The sequence below is a fragment of the Pseudophryne corroboree genome, chromosome 10 (genome assembly GCF_028390025.1).
Source record: "Pseudophryne corroboree isolate aPseCor3 chromosome 10, aPseCor3.hap2, whole genome shotgun sequence".
Lineage (NCBI taxonomy): Eukaryota > Metazoa > Chordata > Amphibia > Anura > Myobatrachidae > Pseudophryne > Pseudophryne corroboree.
The window spans coordinates 50,492,515-50,516,081 of NC_086453.1; the positions used below are offsets into that span (position 1 = coordinate 50,492,515).

General features: G+C 48.9%; 1 protein-coding gene and 1 long non-coding RNA gene across 4 annotated transcripts in view; one reads left to right on the top strand and one right to left on the bottom strand.

Annotated features, from left to right (window-relative positions):
* Positions 1–23,567, top strand: part of GRIK5 (glutamate ionotropic receptor kainate type subunit 5) — a 492,150-nt gene that overhangs the window by 227,757 nt on the left and 240,826 nt on the right. The window lies entirely within an intron of this gene.
* LOC134965950 (uncharacterized) lies at positions 1,496–10,668 on the bottom strand. Its single transcript, XR_010188555.1, has 3 exons — positions 9,860–10,668; positions 8,932–9,053; positions 1,496–1,784 (listed from the first exon to the last, which is right to left on the bottom strand). It is a non-coding gene; the product is annotated as an uncharacterized LOC134965950 (long non-coding RNA).

Sequence of the window (23,567 nt, forward strand, 5' to 3'; positions counted from 1 at the left end):
CTTTTGAGGGACTTAAAATCTCCTTTTAGAGCTTTTCTCCCCTCCCTGTTACTAACAATATCCACGGGTTTGAACCCATCCTGTTGTGGTATTTTAGCAACCCCTTATGTGGGAATTAAAATCTCCTTGTGAGACGCTGACTCTGAAGAATCTCTTCTATCCTTGAACCTAAAAAGCTCCTTAAATCCGTCTGTGGACAAATGACTGGGGTTGTAGTGTTGTCCCTTCCTCCCTGTATTGGTGGAAAATCTATTAGTACTGCTCCCCAAGTGAGACCTGCATAATAGATTATTTCTTCTGGATCACTGAGATGCGTCCCTAATATTATTGTTAAGTCACTCCAAGGGTCTATCCCCCTGCCTATATAGACTCCTGCTTGTACCAGTACCCCTGTTGTTCCTTGTGTTCTTGGTAAACTCCCCACTATCCTTGGAATACGTTCACCTTGTGTCTCTTTCAGACAGTAGCTGTTCTTTATTACTGACCCAATCCTACCCCTTAACTGTCTTGCATAGGGACATACAATATATACAGTACAATGTGTGCAGGAGAATCTAGTTACTGACACTGGTTTCATTATTCAGCAGACAACCCGACTCCCCCCACCTTTTCAAAAGCATATTGACAGAGTACATACAACAGTGCAAGGATATAAAAACAAGGATGACAGTAAATGCTATATCTGTTATCTGTGTGCACGGCAGCTGTTTGAGGCTGCACGGGCAAATGGGTCTTAGACCTGGGATTATGTGGTTCCTAGGCCAATAGGTTATGATGTTAGATCAATCATTCTTAATGTAATGTTCCAACAATTCCCTTTTTTTTAAATGACAACCTATTTTACAATAAAATTCATCATCATTTTCCACATAACCAAATGAGACTTCAGTGCTTGTAATTGCCACCAATCTCGGTGCTACAGACCCTTTGTATTTTCTTAACACAACAACACAGGTACAAGATTTGCATACACCTCTTTGGTTATTTATCAATTCAAACTGTTTATCAGCATTAGAATACACCTTGGCCATACGCCACCTTTTAAAAATGTAAAAGTTTTCTGGATATTTGATTAATTCCCCCTGTACACTTGTGACAAATTAGCTGAAGATATTTACCCACAAATCAACAATATAACATAAATGTATGGTACCTTAAAAAATTTCTTCTGACTGACACTGGGCTCTTTAAGATATTCTCTGACCTTCCCGACTGGACTTCCGCAGATTCATTCAAGAAACGCTGATTCAAATGAGCAGGTAGAAATCTACACATTAAATCTCACTTACCGGTTTTTTTTATCAGCGGTTCCTGAAAGATCAGAGGATTTGTTGCCAGTGGAGGTGATGCTGGAATATCTCCGGACGATGCTCCCAAAATGTTAGGGTATGTTAACCTATTCAGGTCTGGTCTATAAACTCTCTGCAGTTATCAGTCAGAATTCTGTTTCTTTTGCAACCGGTTGGAGATCAGTGAATGAAAAGGTGACACAGGATCATGTGTAACCTAAGCAGACCATAGTTGACCTCGCTTAGGGGCCATATAAGGTTTATTTTTATAGCTTAAAGACAAAGGATTCATGTTTGCCAATACATTCAGCCAATCAGAATACACCATGTATGTCTCAAAAACTGTAATACATCAATTGTCATACAAGATTATAATTAGCAATTAGAACATTCTAGAAAATGGTTAGTGCTTCGTTTATCAGTCTTTCGGACATAAACTTCTTTCCAATTAGCCTTGGATACATCTGGCGTTGCCTTGTCCTTGAACACGTCATGCTTTAAAACAAGATATTCGAGGTATATAGTCTGAATATATCTGTCCAATATTTTTAAGGATACACGAACACATTTTGTGATTAACAGTAAATATCTTAATCAATGCAAAAAAGCGTGAATCAATATATTTGCTATACTGCGGAAGCTCCTACACCATCAATACCTTTACTCAAGGTATTTTACTGATTCAACCTCCCTATGTCCCTCCTGTGGCTCCTTGGGATTTGCCGGTTGTTCTGGATGCCCTGCAAGGGTCTCTGTTTGAACCTCTTGAGTCTGTGGACCTTAAATTGCTTACGCTTAAGGTCTTGTTTTTGCTGGCTATTGCCTCTGCTAGAAGGGTTTCAGACTTGGGTGCCTTATCCTGTAGGTCTCTCTTTCTGATTTTTCACTGTGACCGTGTGGTTCTTAGAACTCGCCCTGGTTATCTACCTAAGGTGGTGTCATGTTTCCACCTTTACCAAGAGATTGTGGTTCCAGCCTTTATCTCTCCTGATTTGTCCTCCTGAGCGGTCTTTGGATGTGGTATGGGCTCTCCGTCTCTATGTGAAGAGAACTGCCTCCCTTGGGAGATCTGACTCTCTCTTTGTTCGTACTTTTTGGTTTTCACAAACGTGGCTGGCCTGCGAATAAGCAAACCTTGGCCAGATGGATTAGAATGGTGATTGCACAAGCTTATGTACAGGCTGGACTTCCAGCAAGGTCCATTCTACTCGGTCTGTTGGACCTTCTTGGGTGGCCCGCCGTGGTGCGTCCCTAGAACAATTGTGCAAGGCGGCTACGTGGTCCTCAGTGAACACGTTCATCAGGTTCTATGCCTTTGATACTTCCGCCTCCCAGGATGCTTCCTTTGGATACTGGGTTCTTGTGCCAGCTACAGTGCGTCCCCTCCCATGAGGAACTACTTTAGGACATCCCCGATGTTATTCCCTGTGGAATACCAGTGTACCCCGCTGCAGAAAAGGAGATTTATGGTAAGAACTTACCTTTGTTAAATCTCTTTCTGCGAGGTACACTGGATTCCACAGGGAGCCCACCCTGACGCACTTAGCTTCTTTGGGTTTGTATGGCATTAGCCGCTGGTACCTTCTCCTGTCGTGAGAATGTGGTTCGCTGTGGCTACTAACTGTTATTGTCTCTTTTACCTGCTACTGTATTGGACTGGTTAACAAAATTGATCTCCAGTGCCTGAAGGCGGGGTTATAGAGGAGGCGGTGCAAGGCATCCTGGGAACAGTCAAAGCTTTAGCCTGTTGGTGCCTCGGATCAAGATCCAACTCTACGCCCTGATGTTATTCCTTGTGGAATCCAGTGTACCACACAGAAAGAGATTTAACAAAGGTAAGTTCTTACCATAAATCTCCTTATACCGTGCATGCACCACCGCTGGGTACTCCCTCATTATAGTTACCAACTCGGTGATCGGTGAGTCTCTCTTCCAGTCAGCTGGTCGCTGGCTCCTGGTATGTGACACCGGTCAGCTGTGCTGTAATACAGCATCTCATATGCTGTAAAGTCAGATGCTGGATTACAGCACAGCTGACTGGGGTAACAGGGCAGGAGCTACCGACAAACTGACTGGAGGAGAGACTCAGAGTCAGAGGCCTCTTTATTAACATTACTGCACCTGCAGGGACTGCTTAGCAGTGACTTCCCATTGAAAGCACTCTCTGCTGATCAGAGCCAGACTGGCAGTCCCAGGGGGATGTATTTTCTTCTCCTGGGACTGTCAGTCTGCCTGCAATAGCCATTCTCCTGGGAAGCACTCCTTTGTTATAAGGTCAGCCCTATGTGGCTTCTATGGGCTGCAGCTGATGCAGTCCCTAAAAGCCAGCCTGCTTAGCAGCAATAGAGTTAAGCCCAGCCCGTGGACCTAAGCCCTGTCCCCACTGCCGCAGCGGCCCTAAGCCCCGCCTCCTTATGATGCCAACCATTAATCACCAGGAGAGCAAGAAGGAGAGGACTGTAGACCCCCAGTTACCAAGCCCCCTCGCTGTCACCACCCAGAACTGACACAGCTGGGTCGCTTTCACGGTGTGCTTAGACACACGCATAGCAACAGTCCACTGCGTCCGAAATCGACATTTCTTATTCCGTGCCAAGTAGTTTTTCCTGCAAATCTCTGTGCCTAGTCCCAATGAATAGAAAATCTGTAATTAATTATATTGTCTGTGCCTTTGAGCATTCCGACCTGTGCAATCAGTTTAGTTTCTTTCACTCCTCCTCTACAGACTTTACTTTTCATATCTTTTATAAAACAACATACGCTGCATCAGGAAGTCTGGTTTATTTTGGTCTGCTGCAGGCCGCTATCAGCTCTGTATATCGGGGGTAATTCTGAGTTGATCGCAGCAGGAACTTTGGGGGTAGTTCTGAGTTGATCGCAGCAGCAAGTTTTTTAGCAATTGGGCAAAACCATGGGGGTCATTCCGAGTTGTTCGCTCGTTATTTTTTTCTCGCAACGGAGCGATTAGTCGCTAATGCGCATGCGCAATGTCTGCAGTGCGACTGCGCCAAGTAAATTTGCTATGCAGGTAGGTATTTTACTCACGGCATTACGAGGTTTTTTCTTCGTTCTGGTGATCGTAATGTGATTGACAGGAAGTGGGTGTTTCTGGGCGGAAACTGGCCGTTTTATGGGAGTGTGTGAAAAAACGCTACCGTTTCTGGGAAAAACGCGGGAGTGGCTGGAGAAACGGAGGAGTGTCTGGGCGAATGCTGGATGTGTTTGTGACGTCAAACCAGGAACGACAAGCACTGAACTGATCGCACTGGCAGAGTAAGTCTCGAGCTACTCAGAAACTGCACAGAGAAGTCTTTTCGCAATATTGCGAAACTTTCGTTCGCAATTTTGATAAGCTAAGATTCACTCCCAGTAGGCGGCGGCTTAGCGTGTGCAAAGCTGCTAAAAGCAGCTTGCGAGCGAACAACTCGGAATGACCCCCCATGTGCACTGCAGGAGAAGCAGATATAACATGTGCAGAAAGAGTTAGATTTGGGTGGGTTATTTTATTTCCGTGTAAGGTAAATACTGGCTGCTTTATTTTTACACTGCAAATTAGATTGCAGATTGAACACACCCCACCCAAATCTAACTCTCTCTGCACATGTTATATCTGCCCCCCCTGCAGTGCACATGGGCCCTCATTCCGAGTCGTTCGCTCTGTAATTTTCTTCGCATCGCAGCGTTTTTCTGCTTAGTACGCATGCGCAATGTTCGCACTGCGACTGCGCCAAGTAATTTTGCTATGAAGATAGTTTTTTTACTCACGGCTTTTTCTTCGCTCCGGCGATCGTAGTGTGATTGACAGGAAATGGGTGTTACTGGGCGGAAACACGGCGTTTTATGGGCGTGTGGATAAAAACGCTACCGTTTCCGGAAAAAACGCGGGAGTGGCTGGAGAAACGGAGGAGTGTCTGGGCGAACGCTGGGTGTGTTAAGTTTATGACGTCAAACCAGGAACGACAAGCAGTGAACTGATCGCAGATGCCGAGTAAGTCTGAAGCTACTCTGAAACTGCTAAGTAGTTTGTAATCGCAATATTGCGAATACATCGTTCGCAATTTTAAGAAGCTAAGATTCACTCCCAGTAGGCGGCGGCTTAGCGTGTGTAACTCTGCTAAAATCGCATTGCGAGCGAACAACTCGGAATGAGGGCCATGGTTTTGCCCAATTGCTAACAAAAATCCTGCTGCGATCAACTCAGAATTACCCCCATCATGTCTATTTTCTGCTGTTTTCTCCTATGCATAAAACGTTCCTGCCAACATTTACTCACGTAAATGTACAAACAATGGGGGACATTCTGACCCGTTCTCACGCTGCTGTTTTTTTCGTAGCGGTGCGAACGGGTTGGTTCTGCGCAGACGCGTCATTGCCCAGTTTCAGCCGTTGCTGGGCAACGACAAGAAGAACGAAGAAAGCGATTGCTGCCGCGATCGCAAGAAGATTGACAGGAGGAAGGTGTTCTGGGGCGTCAACTGACCGTTTTCTGGGAGTGGTGCGGCGAACGCAGGCGTGTACAGGCGTTTGCATGTCTGACGTCAATTCCGCGACCTGACAGGCTGAAGACATTGCAGCGGGTAAGTAACTCCAGAGCTACTCAGAAACTGCACAAAATGTTTTTGCATGGCTCGGCTGTACAAGCGTTCGCAGCCTTGCTATACAAAAAAAACCTTCCCCATAGGCGGCGTCTAGTTGATCACACGGGCAGCAAAAAGTTGCTACGTGCGATCAACTTGGAATGACTCCCCAATACCCAGACCCTGATCTGTGCAACCTGCACCTGCAATGCACTCTTACCGATTCGCTGACTTACAAAGGGCCTAAATCAGAGTTGATCGCAACAGCAAATTTGTTAGCAGTTGGGCAAAACCGTGAGGGTGATTTCGAGTTGATCGTAGCCCTGCAAAATTTAGCAGGGCTACGATTGTGACCATAGACATGCGGGGTGACGCCCAGCACGGGGCTATCCCGCCTCGCATGTCAGTGCTGCCCATCCCCCCTTGCAGAAGCGCAAAAGCATCGCACAGCGGCGATGCTTTTGCACTTTAGGAGTAGCTCCCGGCCAGCACGCTAAAGCTGCGCTGGCCGGGAGCTACTCCTAAAGTGCAAAAGCATCTCTTCGCTCCCCGTCCAGCAGCGGCTGCGTGTGACGTCACGCTGAATAACGCTCATCCATATTTCATGGGTGTGACATATTTTGTTGATATTCATACTCTCAACTTGGTCATAATGTCAACATTGACCAAGTTGACATTAATCAAGTCGACACTAATGAAATGTCGACATGATTCGAATGTCGAGAGAACATCTCTGGTGGTCTAGCGATGACTTACATGGTACTGTGAGACCAGCGATGTGTTTTGGGTCCACAGTCAGGTGATGATGACTTCTAGCAGATCCAGCAGCACTTGCGGTATGCCTGATTCCCTAACCCTCCTCATAGTGCCTAAACCTAACCTCCCCTCCCCCAGACGGCCTAACATTAACCTCCCCTCCCACAGCCTAACTCTAACCTCCTTCCGGCAGCCTATTCCTAACCTCCCTTCCGCAGCCTAACCCTAACCTTTACTCCTGCAGCCTAACCCTATCCCCCCACTGCAGCCTAGCCATAACCTCCCCTCCCGCAGCCTAACTCTAACCTTCCCTCCCGCAGCCTAACTCTAACCTCCTTCCTGCAGCCTAACTCTAACCTTCCCTCCAGCAGCCTAACCTTCCTTCCCGCAGTCTAACCCTAACCTCCCTCCCGCAGCCTAACCAGGGCCGGTGCAAGGTAATTTGGCACCCTAGGCAAAACTTATGTCGCCCCCCATCCCCGTCCCCCCACTCACACACCCTTAGGTGAAAAAGTGTGGAGGTGATAGATCTGTGTCAGGGTTCAGCTCCACCTCACTATACTGGCACTGTGCGGTGACCTGTGATTGTCCAGCCGGTTGGCTTGTTCCTGTGTATGGTCAGTGAATGTGGGGAAGCAGTAGTTTATCTGCAGAGTGCAGTGTGCACAGTGGGCGCTGCTGCTGTCTCGGCTTCCAGGCGCATCGCAGGCGACCATGGTGGACAGTGTGTACCAGACCCGCTCCCTGGGGGTGGCGGTTGAGGGGCTCTCGGATCACTATGCAGATGTCCGAGCAGCTCTGGTCTGGCATTACTACATCGGTGAAACAAAGTCGCACCGATGAGTATTGCTTGTGGATCTTGTCCCTGCTGCAGAGGCATGGCTGCCAGACCATGCTGGATGTCGCCTGTGGCACAGGGTTAGCTCAGTGGGGAAGTGTGACTTGTATCCAGGGGAGAGGACGGCTTCCCCATCACTGCTACAGACTGATAGTCCGGACCATCTGTACAGTGTACACACTAGTGATAGCCCGATCCCATAACACACAGGGCTTTCGCTAATATCAATGATCGTCCAATCACACTGATAGCATGGTCCATCCTATAACACAGTGATTTTCAACCATTTTCAATTCGCGGCACACCGAACAGGATTTTTAAATTGCCAAGGCACACCATCAGTTTCCCACAACCACTACGGGGGGAAGGGTCAACACACATTGGCCTAAACAGGAACAAAATACATATTGGCCCCCTCAGCAATTTAAACACATTGGCCCCCACAGTAATTGCAGCACACATTGGCCCCCACAGTAGTTGCAGAAAATATTGGCCCCCATGGTAATTGCAGCACATAATGGCCCCCCACTGTAATTGCAGGACACATTGGCCCGTATGTTAAATGCAGAACATACTGGCCCCCACATTAGTTACACCACACATTGGCCACCACAGTAACAATAAATAAAAATTTACAGGAACCTACTGTACTTGAGTAGGTTAGTTCTGTAGCTCTGGAGGAGGCAGGAGCTGTTTACTGTCTCCCTCCTTCAGCGTTGCAGCCAGCGGTGAGGAGCGAGGACACAGGAGCAGCACTTGGCCGGCAGGTGACGTGGAGGAGCACTTGGGCGGGCAGGTGACGTGGAGGAGCACTGGGCGGGCAGGTGACGTGGAGGAGCACTGGGCGGGCAGGTGACGTGGAGGAGCACGCTGAGTCACGCTGCTGCTCCATACAGGTCATGGGCCAGGCTGCGTCTGGGCTACCCGGAAGAGCCCAGCGCCGCCCGAGCCCGACATCGGACAATATGGTTTCAAGTGAGGCAGCGGCAGGGTTATGCAGTGGCAGCGGGCATCTCTGGCGGCACATCTCAGAACCGCTCGTACAGCGGTTGAAAAACGCTGCTATAACATAATGAGCGATCACACATTTCTCTTCACTGCCACTAGGTACAAAATGCTGTTTCTGGACTTCCCTCTTAATTTATGATTTCCATCACCTGTGCTGAACTAGTTAAATGATAAGAAAGCTGTTTCTTCACAGGTGATGGCAATAATAAATTAAGAGGGAAGTCCAGAAACAGAGCATTTTGTACCTAGTGGGGCGGGTCATGTTGGAGGGTATATATATATATATATATATATATATATATATATATATATATATATATATGGTGCATACATCGGCGGCACTCTCGGCGCATAAAGGAAGAAGGTAGACACAGCTGGGTGCGATCTTTTTTTTTTGTGATCAACGTTTCAATGTCTATTATAACATTTCCATCAGGATAAGTGCTTACCGTTACAAACTCACCTAAATACCCCTGTCTCTGTAGTCCATGGTGCCAAAGTCCCGACACACTCCTTTCCGTTCAAACTTGATGTCATCACAGTGCGCCGGCTACGGCGTCATGGAGTACCCGGACTGGAGCACCTCTATTACAATAAAACAAACAGTATATAATAAACAAAGTGCAAAGTGATTGTGCAAGATCCGTGCTGCATAGTAATATTTGCATTACTACCCCACAACGTCATCAAATATAATACTATTGCACTAAAGGCAGAAAGAAGTAACAAACAAAACAAGCTCTATCGCAGAGCTACTTATGTCTACCTTCTTCCTTTATGCGCGAGAGTGCCGCCGATGTATGCACCTTATCAAAGGAACCGGCTTTTCCCGTCTTTCGCGGAGGGCACCGGTCATCAAACCACTTAACCATACAGGACAACGGAGTGCCGTAAACAGCTTACTATACACATACATATTTATTATTATTATTATTATTATTATTATTATTATTATTATTTTTTTGCCAAGTAACTTCAATAAAGCCAAATGAGGTTAGTAAGCAGCCCCAATATATTACAATAACCCACCACACAAATAATCTACACAACACCACAGAAAAAAATACTACACCCCTCTACCCATCTCACCCCCCACATAATATATTAGTATACAACCCTCTACAATACATTATTACACGCCCCCAATCTACCTCCCCTACCAGTTAATATAAATATACAACCACACAGATATATTACACCCCTCAACCTATTCCTCTCCCCAGATAATAGATCTATAAACCCGCTGATAAATTACTATACCCCCCAAACACCTCACCCCCCCAGATACATTACACCCCTCAACCCACCTCACCCCCCAAGCAATATAAGTGTACACCCTCCACTTCACCCACATAACATAAATAAGTACACAGCCCCCCTCAGGTACTTACCTCTGTTTGCAGCATTGCAGGAGGCTCTGTGTTCCCTCACACATCAGCTGCAGCAGCATCCAGACCAGGACCCAGGAAGTACAGGCCATGCAGTGCACTGGCTGGGACTCCTTAATACAGGCTAGGAAATGGGACCTTCTGCCTGCAGGGGACACCATTCTGTGCACAGCAGGAGAGAGGGTAGGGGGGGGAAGGAGGGGGGGTAAACTTGGGACAGGCTGTGTGTAGAGCAGGAGAGAGGGAGGGTGGACTAACTGTGCAGAGCAGGAGAGGGGGAGGGATAGGTTGTGCAGAGAAGGAGGGAGGGCTCGGGACAGGCTGTGTGCAGAGCAGCAGAGGCGGGGGGGACTTGCTCTGCAGAGCAGGAGAGGGAGGGACCTTGGACAGGCTGTGTGCAGAGTAGGAGAGAGGGAGGGCTAACTTGCTGATCAGAGCAGGAGGGGGGGGGGGGGGAGACTCGAGTCGGGACATGCTGTGTGCAGAGCAGGAGAGAGGACTTGCTGTACAGACTGCAGAGCTGAAGCAGGGATTGAGGAAGGGGGCGGGGAGAGGGAACATCACTCATCGCCTGCAGGGGAGGACAGATCGTGCGCTGTGCAGAGGCAGTGCCTCTGTCAAATGTGGAGCAGTGCGGCGCCTGGCCAGTAGAGGGCGGAGGCAGGGGAGGAGGAGATCTGAAGGGCAGATCACATACCCCTGCCGCCAGACCACTGTGTTTCTATTTTCACACAGGGGGACAACGCCACTATAAAGAGAAGCAGGGGAGGTAAGTGGAGTGATCGTGCTCCCTGTGCTCTTCTCCAGCCGGAACGCCTCCTTCTTCTTTGGGGCCAGTTGCATATTGTAATCAATGAGCGTGACTCATAACTAATACTGCTGATGCCATTGGCGGCTACTGGCCGCCCCTTCAGGTCCCCCGCCCATAGGCAACTGCCTAAAGCTGCCTAATGGTAGCGCCGGCCCTGAGCCTAACCCTAACCTTTACTCCTGCAGCCTAATCCTAACCTCCCCCACTGCAGCCTAACCCTAACCTCCTCTCCAATAGCCTAACCCCAACCTCCCTCCCACAGCCTAACCCTCCCCTTTCGCAGCTTAATCTTCCCTCCAGCAGCCTATCCTTAACTTTACCTCCCGCAGCCTAACCCCCACCACAGTCTCACCCTAACTTCCACCACTGCAGCCTAACCCTAACCTCCCCTCCTGCATCCTAACCCTAACCCTCTGCTACCGGCCCATGCAGAATGTCAGCATTTCACATGTTGACATTCTGCACACATCGACATAATGCTGACATTTTAATAATGTTGACATCATAACTGTCCACATTTTAACTACATTCCATATTTCACATACTTGCCTGTTTCCCAGCGTTTCAGTGAGTGACTCATGGGAGAGAAACCCACCCTCCCAGATTGCGCCCAGTTACCCAGTAAAGTGCACTGACCGTGATGATGCAAATCTAGTCTCCCTTCACCCCCACGCCAGCACCTTGTACTTGTCTCTCCGGGGTATCCTGGAGGGGAGCAGCAACAAATAGATAAATATGATATTTTTTGTGGGCAGCATTGCACAGATCCAGCCATTTGGGCACACTCTGGGCCAGATGTAATGCTGAGTTGGCTGGAGGTGCGGGATGGCATTTCATTCGGCCCTCTGTGTCACAAAAGCACAAAGAATCTCCTTATTTACACAGACCCCCAAATGCTGCAGACAGTGCCTTCATATTCATGAATTACAAACAGCACATATATATACTGCACCGGGCACCCTCATAGTTACTGTACCAATACTGGACCGGTGTAACAATACTACACCAATGTACCAATACAGCACTGGTGTACTGTACCTATGCAGCACCAATATACCAATATACCAGTAATGCACCAATGTACCAATACTTCATGCGTGTACCTATAGCTAGATCCCAACTACTAATATTCCAACAGCCTCCTCCATATTGCAATCCCCTAATCTCTCACACACCAACCATTATGCACATATAGTCCCCCATCATTTCTTAAGGCATTGGTGTAGGTGTCAAAATATAAGAATTGTTCCTTATTTGTGTTTTTATTTTGGAAATGTTCTGATTTCTGCCGTCTTCAAGGCAGTGGGAGTCGGCAGTCAGTTTGCACAACTACAGCATAAAGGGTCTCATTCTGACCTGATCCCTCGCTGAAGTTCTTCGCAGCGCAGCTATCAGAACAGAACTGCGCATGCGCCGCAGTGCGCCGACGCATGGCTGACAGCCGACGGCTGTCATTGCCTAGCGATCACCTCTGCCTGATTGGCAGGCAGAGGTGGTCGCTGGGCGGGAGGGGGCGGCGCTGCGACGTTTGGCCGCTGTTTTGTGGGCGCGCTCCGGCTCAACGCAGGCGTGGCCAAACCATGTGTGTGTGTGGGGGGGGGGGGGGGGGGACGGGTCGCAGCAGCTGCGTGACGTCACACGCAACCGTTGCAAAACCGGGCAGCGATGAGTAGCTCCTGGCCAGCACGCAAGAGCTGCGCTGGCCGGGAGCTGCTCCTGCAGTGCAAAAGCATCGCCGCAAACTAAGGGGCAGATTTATTAAGCTCGGTGAAGTGATAAAGTGGAAGGTGATAAAGCATCAGCCAATCAGCTCCTGTCATTTTTCAAACCCAGCCTGTGACATGGTAGTCAGGAGCTGATTGGCTGGTACTTTATCACCTTGCAATTTATCACTTCACCAGGTTTAATAAATCTGCCCCTAAATCATCTACCCTCCACTGTTCTCCAGTGGCCTATCACACTATCAGAGACCCACTCAGCCTCTCAGCCTTGAACCCCCCCCCCCAAAAAAAAAAAAAAACAACAACCCAAAAACAAACTCAAACACATTTATTCACTCAAGCCTACAAACCATCCCCCTAACCCTCCAGTCTCCGTACTGCTGAAGTCTGGTCTTATCTCCCTTTGGCCGGGATGTACTAATGGAAAACAGGGTTTTTATTGCATTTTCAAATGAACTAACCTCTGCCCGCCCACTTACTGATACGGAGGGTAATGCCAGCTTTTTCTGCCACTACCCTTTAGAAGCCTATCAGCTTCTTACCGCATCCCGCCACCCAGCGCTGCTCACTCCGGACCCCTCACCTCCTGTGCTGGCAGCCTCCCAGATCCTCCAACCTCCTCCTCCCCCAGCAACACAGCCAGCTCTGCTTTCGGCTGCAGGAAGAGGAGGAGGAGGCGGGACTAGATGCAGACATCACCTCACGGGGCTAGGATGTATAAGAGACCCGCGCACACCTCTCAACCGGTGGCGCAGGCTTCACAGGGGGTAGCTCTTATTGCATTGCTATTCTAATCGCATATGTTAGTACATATGTGATGTGTCAATGCGAATTGTGGCGGACTGTATTCCGCATTCTTATTACAGCCCGACCTTAATGTGTCCACCCACAGCCCCTCTAGAATGTAAACTGTTGTACCCTCTTATCCCTCAATGTAATGTAATCTGCGGATTATGATTAAGGAGGTTTTAGACCTGATCATTATTATTTTGGATCATTAGTTATTGCATAAATAAGAAACTACGGGGCTAATTCAGACCTGATCGTTGATGTGCGTGTTCAAACAGCACCGATCAGGACTGAACTGCGCAATTGCGACGCATGCCAGACAGCCGACGGCTGTCTCAGCCCTGCGATCGCCTCTGCCTGATTGACAGGCAGAGGTGATCGCTGGGCGGGCCGGCGGCTTTTGGCTGTCGTTTAGGGGGCATGGCACGGGCAACGCAGGCCTGTGCTGGGTGTCTCCCTGCCAGGGACGGATCCAGACTTTTCTTTTAGGGGGGCGGTTTATTTATTCCTGACTCCTCCCCTACATTCATTACTCCTCCCACTTCCTGTACCAACTGTCAATTAATGCTCTAAAGAGCATAGAAAGCATTGCTGGGCTGCACATGTACTTCTTATGTAGCACACACACACACTGGGCACATGTAACTACTAACACACCGATAGGCGGCACACACTGCCCAAGGTGGGGGTCACGGCATGTGATGATGGCAGATGGGGCTAGGGGCCACAGGGACACGGAGGATGGGGAGGGATGTTAGTGCAGCCACACACCATCACCTGGCAGCAGCCCCCACCTCATGTAAGTGGGCGTGGCTATGACAGTTAGGGGGGGCGTTCGCCCCGTTCGCCCCCCCTGGATCCGGCCCTGCTCCCTGCATGTCTGAAGATTGATCGTAGATGTGCGAAATTTAGCACATCTACGATCAGGTCTGAATTAGCCCCTACGTTATGTACTGGAATGTATTGAGAAACACAGAAAGGAATGGAGCCTGTCCCTGCGATGTAACCAGTGTAGTGATCGAAAGGTGGCATTAGCTACCATGCTTCATGTTCCTGATACTTCGTAAACCTCACAGCCTCCATAGAAATCTAGGGGGGTGGGGGGTTGTTATTGCGATTGGAAAAGAACCGTAGAGATATCTCCAATATCTTCTTGCAGTACCCCTACATACCTGTAGCAAATACATTTCTCTTGTTCCTGTGTAGGGTAAATACTGACTGCTTTTGCATGTAGCCCACAAATGTTAGACAGCTTTAGTTTTACACTGCATTTTTTACACTGCAATCTCAGGGGCGAATTTAGAGGTGAGATCTATCCCTAGGCACAGCAGTAACGGCGGGCCCTCTCCCACCTAATTTTATTGATTGATTATAAGCCTTCATTTGATGATAACCAATTTAATAGAATAAAAAAAAGCCACTATGACATTTTTTTATTTTTAATTATGTATACATATTTTCTAAGTAGGACAGCTTACAGGGGCAGTATGTGCATGTGTTACCCGTTTACACTCCATTCAAGATGGCACATGTTACAGCACAGTGGAAATATTTTGCAGTTACTGGTACTTTTTGTGCTGACAGTACCAACACAAGCATCCAAGTGCCGCCCCCAAACAAGTGCCGCCCCTAGACACGTACCTCACATGCCTAATGGGAAATTTGCCACTGCCAAATCTAACTCTCTCTGCACATGTTACGTCTGCCCCACTTGCAGTGCAACATGGTTTTGCCCAGTTACTTGTTTTTTTGCTTTACTTACAAACATGAATTGGGCCCTACGTACAGTGCTACAGAATCCTTGTGACACTAAATAAAAGATAATCATTTTAAATGTCCAGTTGAACTTTTTATGACCCTAATGAAAATTACCTTTATCTGCATATAGTGGAAGCAGCCATTCGGTTATATTGGTGCAATAGTCATGATAAAACAGCCTGTCAGTTTGGTCGGATCTAGTTAATACATCATTATGGGCGGGATGTACTAAAGCAAAAATGCGCTATTTTACTGCATTTTCAAATTTACCAAGACCATACCGCAGCGTTTTCGCCGTCCAGGGTATCCCCATCTCTGGATGAAGATACCCTATAGAAGCCTATGGGCTTCTTATCGCCGAATGCCGCAACCCGCCGACCCCGCCGCAGACGCCTCCCCCCCCCCCCCCCGGCTTACCTTCCTCCAGGCTGCCCTGGACCCGGAAGGTAATCTCCTCCTTCCCCTAGCAACGCAGCCAGAGGTCCTTCCGGCTGCAGGGGGGAGGAGGAGGCGCCGGGGGCAGCCTGCTGCTGCTTCCCGGCGTCTAGCCAGTGTGGGGACCCCTGGGAGGTGACGGAGACCCCCCGCAGACCACCTAACAGGTATCGCGGGGGGCCTCCGTCACCGCATCGCGATATTGATCGCATATGTTAGTACATATGCGATCAACTTCGCTGCGGTAACCGACGAGGGGCGGCGATGTATCTTAATACATCCCGCACTATGTCACTTTGTACCCCAAGCCTCTGCAATCACTGGAGGTCTTTTACGAAGCACAAAAGGCTGCTCCACTGTACAAAAGCAGCTTTGAACACGATGTGCGCCATGATTGGATCAAGTGTTCTCTGATATTCACAGGGACTCTGAGCAAAGTGGTATCTTTTGCAAAGAAGCAGCTGTTTTAAGAGGCCCTTGTAATGGTGGAGGTGTCTTGTGAGATTGCAGAACAGGTGTTCACCTTGGATGTTGCGACGCCAAGATATTTTTCCTTGGACATTGAGTGCATTTCATAAATGACCATCGCTCAGTGTAGGTGCCAAGCACAGCTCTGCTTGCCAAGGGTTTTACTGTAGTGCAAAGAAATAATCCTAGAAGAAAAAATTGGTGCGCTCATCAAAATGATTCCCCTACGGCATTGATCAACACCCCGTTCTCCATGAAGACCATTCAGCTTTTAAAGACTGAATTCTTCTTTGTCTCGAAAGGAGACCCTGAAACAAGTTGTGTTGTGGAAGGGGAACGTGACTGAGTTAGAAACAATCGGATGGAGGATAAAGGAAATGGCATATTGCAGGGTAAAGAGGTAGCTGGTAGGAGAGATTAGGCTCATAGAGTTACAGCAGGGATGGACATTGGAACCCGATGGTGTGTAACCATCAATGTTTTTATTTGATGTTAGTGTTTTTACCATTCGATGACGGCTTTCCGATGTTTGACACCATTGAATGGTAAGCATTTGATGGTGTTCTGGCGCCGTGCCATTTTCTCAGTGATTTCTGCAGCGATGCTGCTTTGCTGCGGGACACCGGAGAGTGAGTATTGAAAATAATGGGTGTAGGGTGTGCGGTGTGGGCCCCCCTGGACCCCGCACACACTGCACCCATTATAAATACACCAGTGGATGTTGGGCTTCCGATGTCCATCCCTCAGTTACAGCATAGGATGAGGGGGGGGGGGGGGGAATTATGTTCTCAGATGGTAATTTGCTAGTGACAGCATTCTCCTGCCCTCCCACCCTGACCTCTGCTATGAAAGATTCCAGCGTGAGTATATGTCACCGCATTCTTTGTGGGGTCTTTTGCTGATTAGGGGTTTGAGTTCTTGAAAAAGGAATCACAAGGGCAAGATACAGAGTGTGTGATGCTTATAAAAAAGGATAAGGTCTTAGGGGGCTGATGGTTATGGAATAGGCTTGTCCTAGGGCTAGGATGTGAGGGCACTGTTGTGTTGCTGACCTCTCCAGCAGGCAATTAGCAATTGGTGATTTACGGATTGGGCCACCGGGACAACGGCAGAGAGTGACGCTGGGCTGGCCCATCCCAACTCGGCCCGCCGGCATACACCACCTGCCGCCCGGCTTACATTGCCTGCCCACCGTGCTTCCGGATTTGCGTTCCGCTGCGGAACTCAAAACGGAAGCTAGGCCTGTCACCTTTCCTGACGCCTCACAGCGTGTGTGTGTGTGTGTGTGTGTGTGTGCCGTTGCATGTGTATACACAAATTATATAGATAGATATTTATATATAAAATAGGTGCGCTTGTACCTGTCCCAAGTAAAGAAACCATGGCGGATGTAGGAGGAAAACATAATTCATACGCTACATTTAGTGTGACGGTTGGTACACTGTGAAATAAGAACATGTCAGACACATAGCAGATTGCTTTACTTGTGTTTCTAAGCAACTATTAATCTGTAGATATTACTGTATGTTTATATTCTTTATATACATTCTCCACGGAGCGTTTTTTTTATATATGTATTATGTGTAAATGACATGTATGCTCTCCACCGTTGCAATGTGCATCACACGCGATATGCATGTTCGAGACCGGTACCATATACCGGCAGATGGGATGCCGGCTGTCACTATTCCGACAGCGGCTTCCCGTCTGCTGCAATACCGGCAGCGTGTCCCCTTGCCGGCCCGGTGGCGAGTGAATTCCCACTCGGTTGGTGGCGTGGAGCCACCAACCGAGGGGGAATTTGTGGTGGGTGTCAGGATGCCGTCGTTCGGCAAACTGCTGGCTGTCGGGGTTCCGTTATCGGTCTCCTGAATGCCGGGATCCTGACTTGCCGGCATTTTGACTGCATCCCACATGTTCTACATGCTGTATCATGGGATGGTATCAGCATCCAGACGCTTGAGATGCCGGCAGTCAAAATACCAACAGCAGCATCTCGAAGGTCAGGATCCAGACACCAAGGAGACTAGCCCTAATCTCAAACCCCCCTATCCTCCTTACTCGCAGCATGACCCTAACCCTCTACCCTCCCAGGTGGTGCCTGACCCTAATCTCCCACCCCCCTTCCCCCGCAGCTTATACCCCCTGCAGCCATACCCTAACCCTCCTCCCGCAGCCTAAATCTACTCCCCCCCCCCCCCCCCCCCCCTGCAGATTACTTCTCTGGCGGCACGTCAAATCCTCGTACGGGATTCCGGTGCCAGGATAGTGATCAATGACAGGTTTATAGACAATTATGTAGTTATATTGGGTTCGTAATACCGGCGCCGAAATCCCAACAATAATCGTCATTGGCTGGAGCCCCATTTATCACTCATTGATAAATGGGCCCCTAAGTGATAAAATGGTTTTATGTAAGTTAGAGCGTTAAGGCTATGTATACATAAAGAGATATGTATTTCTAGATATAAACATGTGATGCTGCCTTTGCATTTCGGTAATCATTGCAATTTATTTGCATCCACGTAAGTGTCGCATCAGTTCTTGATGAGTTCCAGGTTTGTCATCCTGAAGAAAGCAGAACTGACGTTGCACAGTCATGTGTTTTCATGATTCAGCATCGGCTAGCTTGTTATCCATCCCTGGGTCTTGTTATCTGTCTTCGCTTGTTTTCAGTCTCCTATATTTTTGGGGCTGCTGGCAGAGATAATGGCCTTGTGAGCACCTGGAGATATCATGACAAACTAGAATAGCTGTCCTAATTTAGGCTATTTGTTTCCCTGTGCCTGTTTCCTAAAGAGTGGCAGATAGTGAGGAATCTGTGAGCAGGCCGAGCTCTCGCTGTGTATATCATCTCGGTGTGTGCTCACTCAGCTGAGGCGGTGAATGCTATGAATGCAACTTGGAATCTCTGGCAACAAACTCATTCATGAGGCTCAGTTCATGCAAGATTAATTAGTTTGTGTATATTTATCGCTGCTGTGCCATATTGCTGTGTGTTTTTGTAGGGTGTATTTAATGTCACTCAAATCTGCATATTGCCATGTTTCCTGGTGTCTCTTGTACATACATATGTATAACTGCAACGCGATGCTGTCATTAAACATTCTGGGGCTCATGCCTAGTTGGGATCATGCCCGTGTGCTTAGACTACAAAACTAAATTTGTACTATACATACAATAATGTGCATGCCTACGTCTGTGAGCTGGTCTGGCCCTTGCAGTAGCGGAACTGGGAGGGAGGGACATGCAGAGCCGGTGTTAGGGTGTTCAGCACCCCCCTGCAAACTATAAATTTGCGCCCTCCCATACTGTCAAAGGGAAAGCGCGCGTCGATAAAGGGATGTGGTCTCACGAGGAAGGGGCGTGGCCACACAATAGTACCCCCAGTTAAAACGCCGCTTACACATTACGACCCCAGTAGTAGCGCCGCTTACACATAATGCCCCAGTAGTAGCGCATCTTACACGTAATGCCCCCAGTAGTAGCGCATCTTACATGTAACACCCCTAGTAGTAGCGCCACTTATGCGTAATGAACCCAGTAGTAGCACCGCTTACACTTAACAAACCCAGTAGTAGTGCCGCTTACACATAACGCCCCAGTATTAGCGCAGCTTACATGTAACACCCCAGTAGTAGTGCCACTTATGCGTAATGAACCCAGTAGTAGCACCGCTTACACTTAACAAACCCAGTAGTAGTGCCGCTTACACGTAACGCCCCAGTAGTAGTGCCGCTTACACATAACGCCCCAGTAGTAGCGCCGCTTACACGTAACGCCCCAGTATTAGCGCAGCTTACATGTAACACCCGCAGTAGTAGTGCAGCTTACATGTAACACCCCCAGTAGTAGTGCAGCTTACAAACACACACACACACACACACACACACACACACACACACACACACACACACACACACACACACACACACACACACACACACTTTCTCACTAATTCCCCCTGGCTGGCAGGATCTGGAGCAGCACGTCTTCCTCTGTGGCACGGCACTCTGCTGGTCCCATGAAGCACCGCCCCCTCTGCCCGTGTAGCTGCGCCCCCTTTTTGGGCGATCAGTCACTGTCACAGGAGGGGGAGAGGAGGCTTTAAGCTTCCAGTACCTCTGCCTGTCATACAGTGACAGGCACAGCAGCTGGCAGCAGTAGGGAGGCCAGGCGCAGCAGCGGGAATGCAGAGCAGGGAGAGCGCCTCTACAGCCTGGTGCCTACCTGCTCTGCATCCCTTTGCTGAGCGGGTAGCGCCGGGCCTGGGGACATGCAAACACAGTACGAGGGTGAGTTCTGGTGCGCAGCCAGATTAACAATGGGACGGATGGATCTATAAACCCAGGCCTCCACATAAAAATACTGTGGAAAAGTTTTAGGCAGGTGTGGAAACAAATGCTGTAAGGTAAGAATGCTTTCAAAAGTAGATGTGTTAATAGTTTATTTTTAGCAATGAACAAAGGGGGTCATTCCGAGTTGATCGTAGCTGTGCTAAATTTAGCACAGCTACAATCATGTTCCCAGACATGCAGGGGGACGCCCAGCACAGGGCTAGTCCGCCCCGCATGTCTGTCCGCCCCCCTCCCCCCCCCGCACAAGTACAAAAGCATCGCACAGCGGCGAGGCTTATGTACTTGTGGAGTAACTCCGGCCAGCGCAGTTCCTGCGGCTGGCCGGGAGCTGATCGTCGCTGCCCCTGGTCGCAGCGGCTGCGTGTGACATCACGCAGCCGCTGCGGCCCACTCCCCGCATGGCCCGGCCACGCCTGCGTTGGCCGGACTGCGCCCACATAACGGTGGCCAAACGCCGCCGTTCCACCCCCTCCCACCCAGTGACCGCCTCTGCCTGTCAATCAGGCAGAGGCGATCGCTAGGGAACGGCAGCCTCTGGCCATCCAGCATGCACCGGCGTTCTGCGGCACCGGCGCATGCGCAGTTCCGACCCGATCGCTGCAATAAACTGCAGCAAGCGATCGGGTCGGAATGACCCCCAAAATGCGAAGTGAATGTACAGAAGGAAAATCAAAAACAAATCAATATTTGGTGTGACCGCCCTTTGCCTTCAAAACAGCATTGATTCTTCTAGGTACATTTGCACACAGTTTCTGAGGTAACTCAGCAGGGAGGTTGTTCCAAACATCTTGGAGAACTAACCACAGATCTTCTGTGACTGTAGGCTTGATCAAATCCTTCTGTCTCTTCATGTAATCCCAGACAGATTCAATGATGTTGAGATCAGGGCTCTGTGGGGGCCATATAATCACTTCCAGGACTCCTTGTACTTCTTTACACTGAACAAACATTGGCTGTATATTTGGGGTCGTTGTCCTGCTGCAGAATAAATTTAGAGCCAATCAGACACCTCCCTGATGGTATTGCATAATGGATACGGAGCCAATGGACAATGGAGCCAAACGGAACCCTTCAGACAAGGGAGCTGTACAGGATGCTGGTCAGAGGCACTCCCAGGGGACAGACACACCAATGGGCAGCCGCGTGGGGCACCAACTTCCACAGGCGGACTCCAATGACAAAGGAGCTTCCTCAGGTTAGCAGCAGACATCGGGTGGTCACGAGGTCCCAGCAGGCAGCAGCATCAGTGTGGCTGCAGCATATGATGGTCCAGGAGTCCAGAAATCCAGGCCATGGCTTCGGGCCTATCCAGATGCTGGAGCTTGGTGTGCCCACTTCACCTTGTGGGCATCTTGTCATTTGCCAGTGTAGACACCCTGTATTTACAACACTGTCCATGCTTTGCATTGCACAGTGACCTCGATCACTTGCGATGGCTGGGATAAACTTCAACAGCAGGGGTCTTTCTAAATCCTGTAAAAACTGGATGTATTTGCAGGGTTTCATGGTTTTTTACTTTTGTGAAATAAACCATTTTGTTCCAGATAGAGCGATTTTAGGACCTAATCAGTTCTAAAATCCACCATTATTAGACTGGAAACAATGCATCAAGTTTAGGGCAGAAACCACTGAAATGAGGATTGTAGACTTGTAAGCGAGAACATATGGGGTCCCCACTTCAATGCTTGAAGAGAAATAGCATTTCCCTACCAGACAAATGTCACCCTGCGCCAAGAGCTTTCTACTGTGTGTATTTGCTGAGGTATCCCAAGGTGTGTCTAGCTCTGCACTCATAACATATGTGCCAGGATTGTGTCAGGTGTACTTACCCCCAGATACACTTACTCCCGAGTCCCAACCAGGTCATAACCACAAGGAACATTTCTTCTGATAGAAAAAAAAAACTCTTTTGCTTTCAGGTTTGATTCACATAGAGATCCCTGTATTATACAGCAGGTATAATCTTCTTTCCCATGTATGAATAAAACCAGCAATAAAGTAATGAAATAACGTACTGGGCCAGAGGTTCCCAAACTTTTTTGAATCACGGCACCCTAGAGTATTTAAAAAAACTTGTCACGGCACCCCTAGGCCAAAAACTTCTTATTGAGAAATTTAGAATGAAATATTAAATTAAGTACCGTATATACTCGAGTATAGGTCGACCCGAATATAAGCCGAGGCACCTAATTTTACCCCAAAAACCTGGGAAAACTTATTGACTCGAGTATAAGCCTAGGGTGGGAAATGCAGCTCTAGCCGTACACAGCCCTCAGTGCCAGATATGCCCTCATACTGCCAGATATGCCCCACAGTGCCAGATATGCCCCACAGTGCCAGATGTGCCAGATATGCCCCACAGTGCCAGATGTGCCAGATATGCCCAACAGTGCCAGATATGCCCCACAGTGCCAGATGTGCCAGATATGCCCCACAGTGCTAGATGTGCCAGATATGCCCCACAGTGCCAGATATGCCCCACAGTGCCAGGTATGCCCCACAGTGCCAGATATGCCCCACAGTGCCAGATATGCCCCACAGTGCCAGAAGTGCCTGATATGCCCCACAGTGCCAGATGTGCCCCACAGTGCCAGATATGCCCCACAGTGCTAGATACTTACCCTCCGTCGCTCCCACGCTGTCTTCTGAAGGAGGGACACGGATAGCGCAGTGCGTGGCTCTCCTGTGTCCCTCCTGCGTCTCCGGCGGCAGCGGCGTGTGTTAAAGGAAGTGCCGGTTCGTGCACTTCCTTTAACACACACACCGCCGGAGATGCAGGAGGGACACAGGAGAGCCGTGCGCTGCGCTCTCCGTGTCCCTCCTAACGCTGACTCGATTATAAGCCGAGGTGGCTTTTTCAGCACAAAAAAACGTGCTGAAAAAGTCGGCTTATAATCGAGTATATACGGTAAATTGTGTTTATACTGTATGACATCCTTTGGTTCAATTGTGTGGTGAGGTACAAGATGTGCTCTGTTTGTCCACATATTTTATGATTGACAGCCACTAGCACTGGTTTTGCTGATTAGATTGACCATAAATAATTTGAACTGGCCCTGGACCACCAACCCAGGGCACCCCTGCAAGTGTCCTGAGGCATCCTAGGGTGCCACGGCACACAGTTTGAGAACCACTGTACTGGGCGGTTACTGGGAGGTGGCTATACAGGTGCACGAAGAACTTCTGTCTGATGTGGGTGTTATGGGAAAGTTGCAGGTGTGTTGTTGAAGTGGTGCAGTCTGAGGCGCTTCATTGCGTACACTGGAGGCCATTATCTGAGATTCTGCACCTAGCATAGGACTGGGGCCTGTACTGATAGTGTTTATGGCTACTGGCCGCAAGGGGTGTGGATTAAAAGATCAACAGTACAT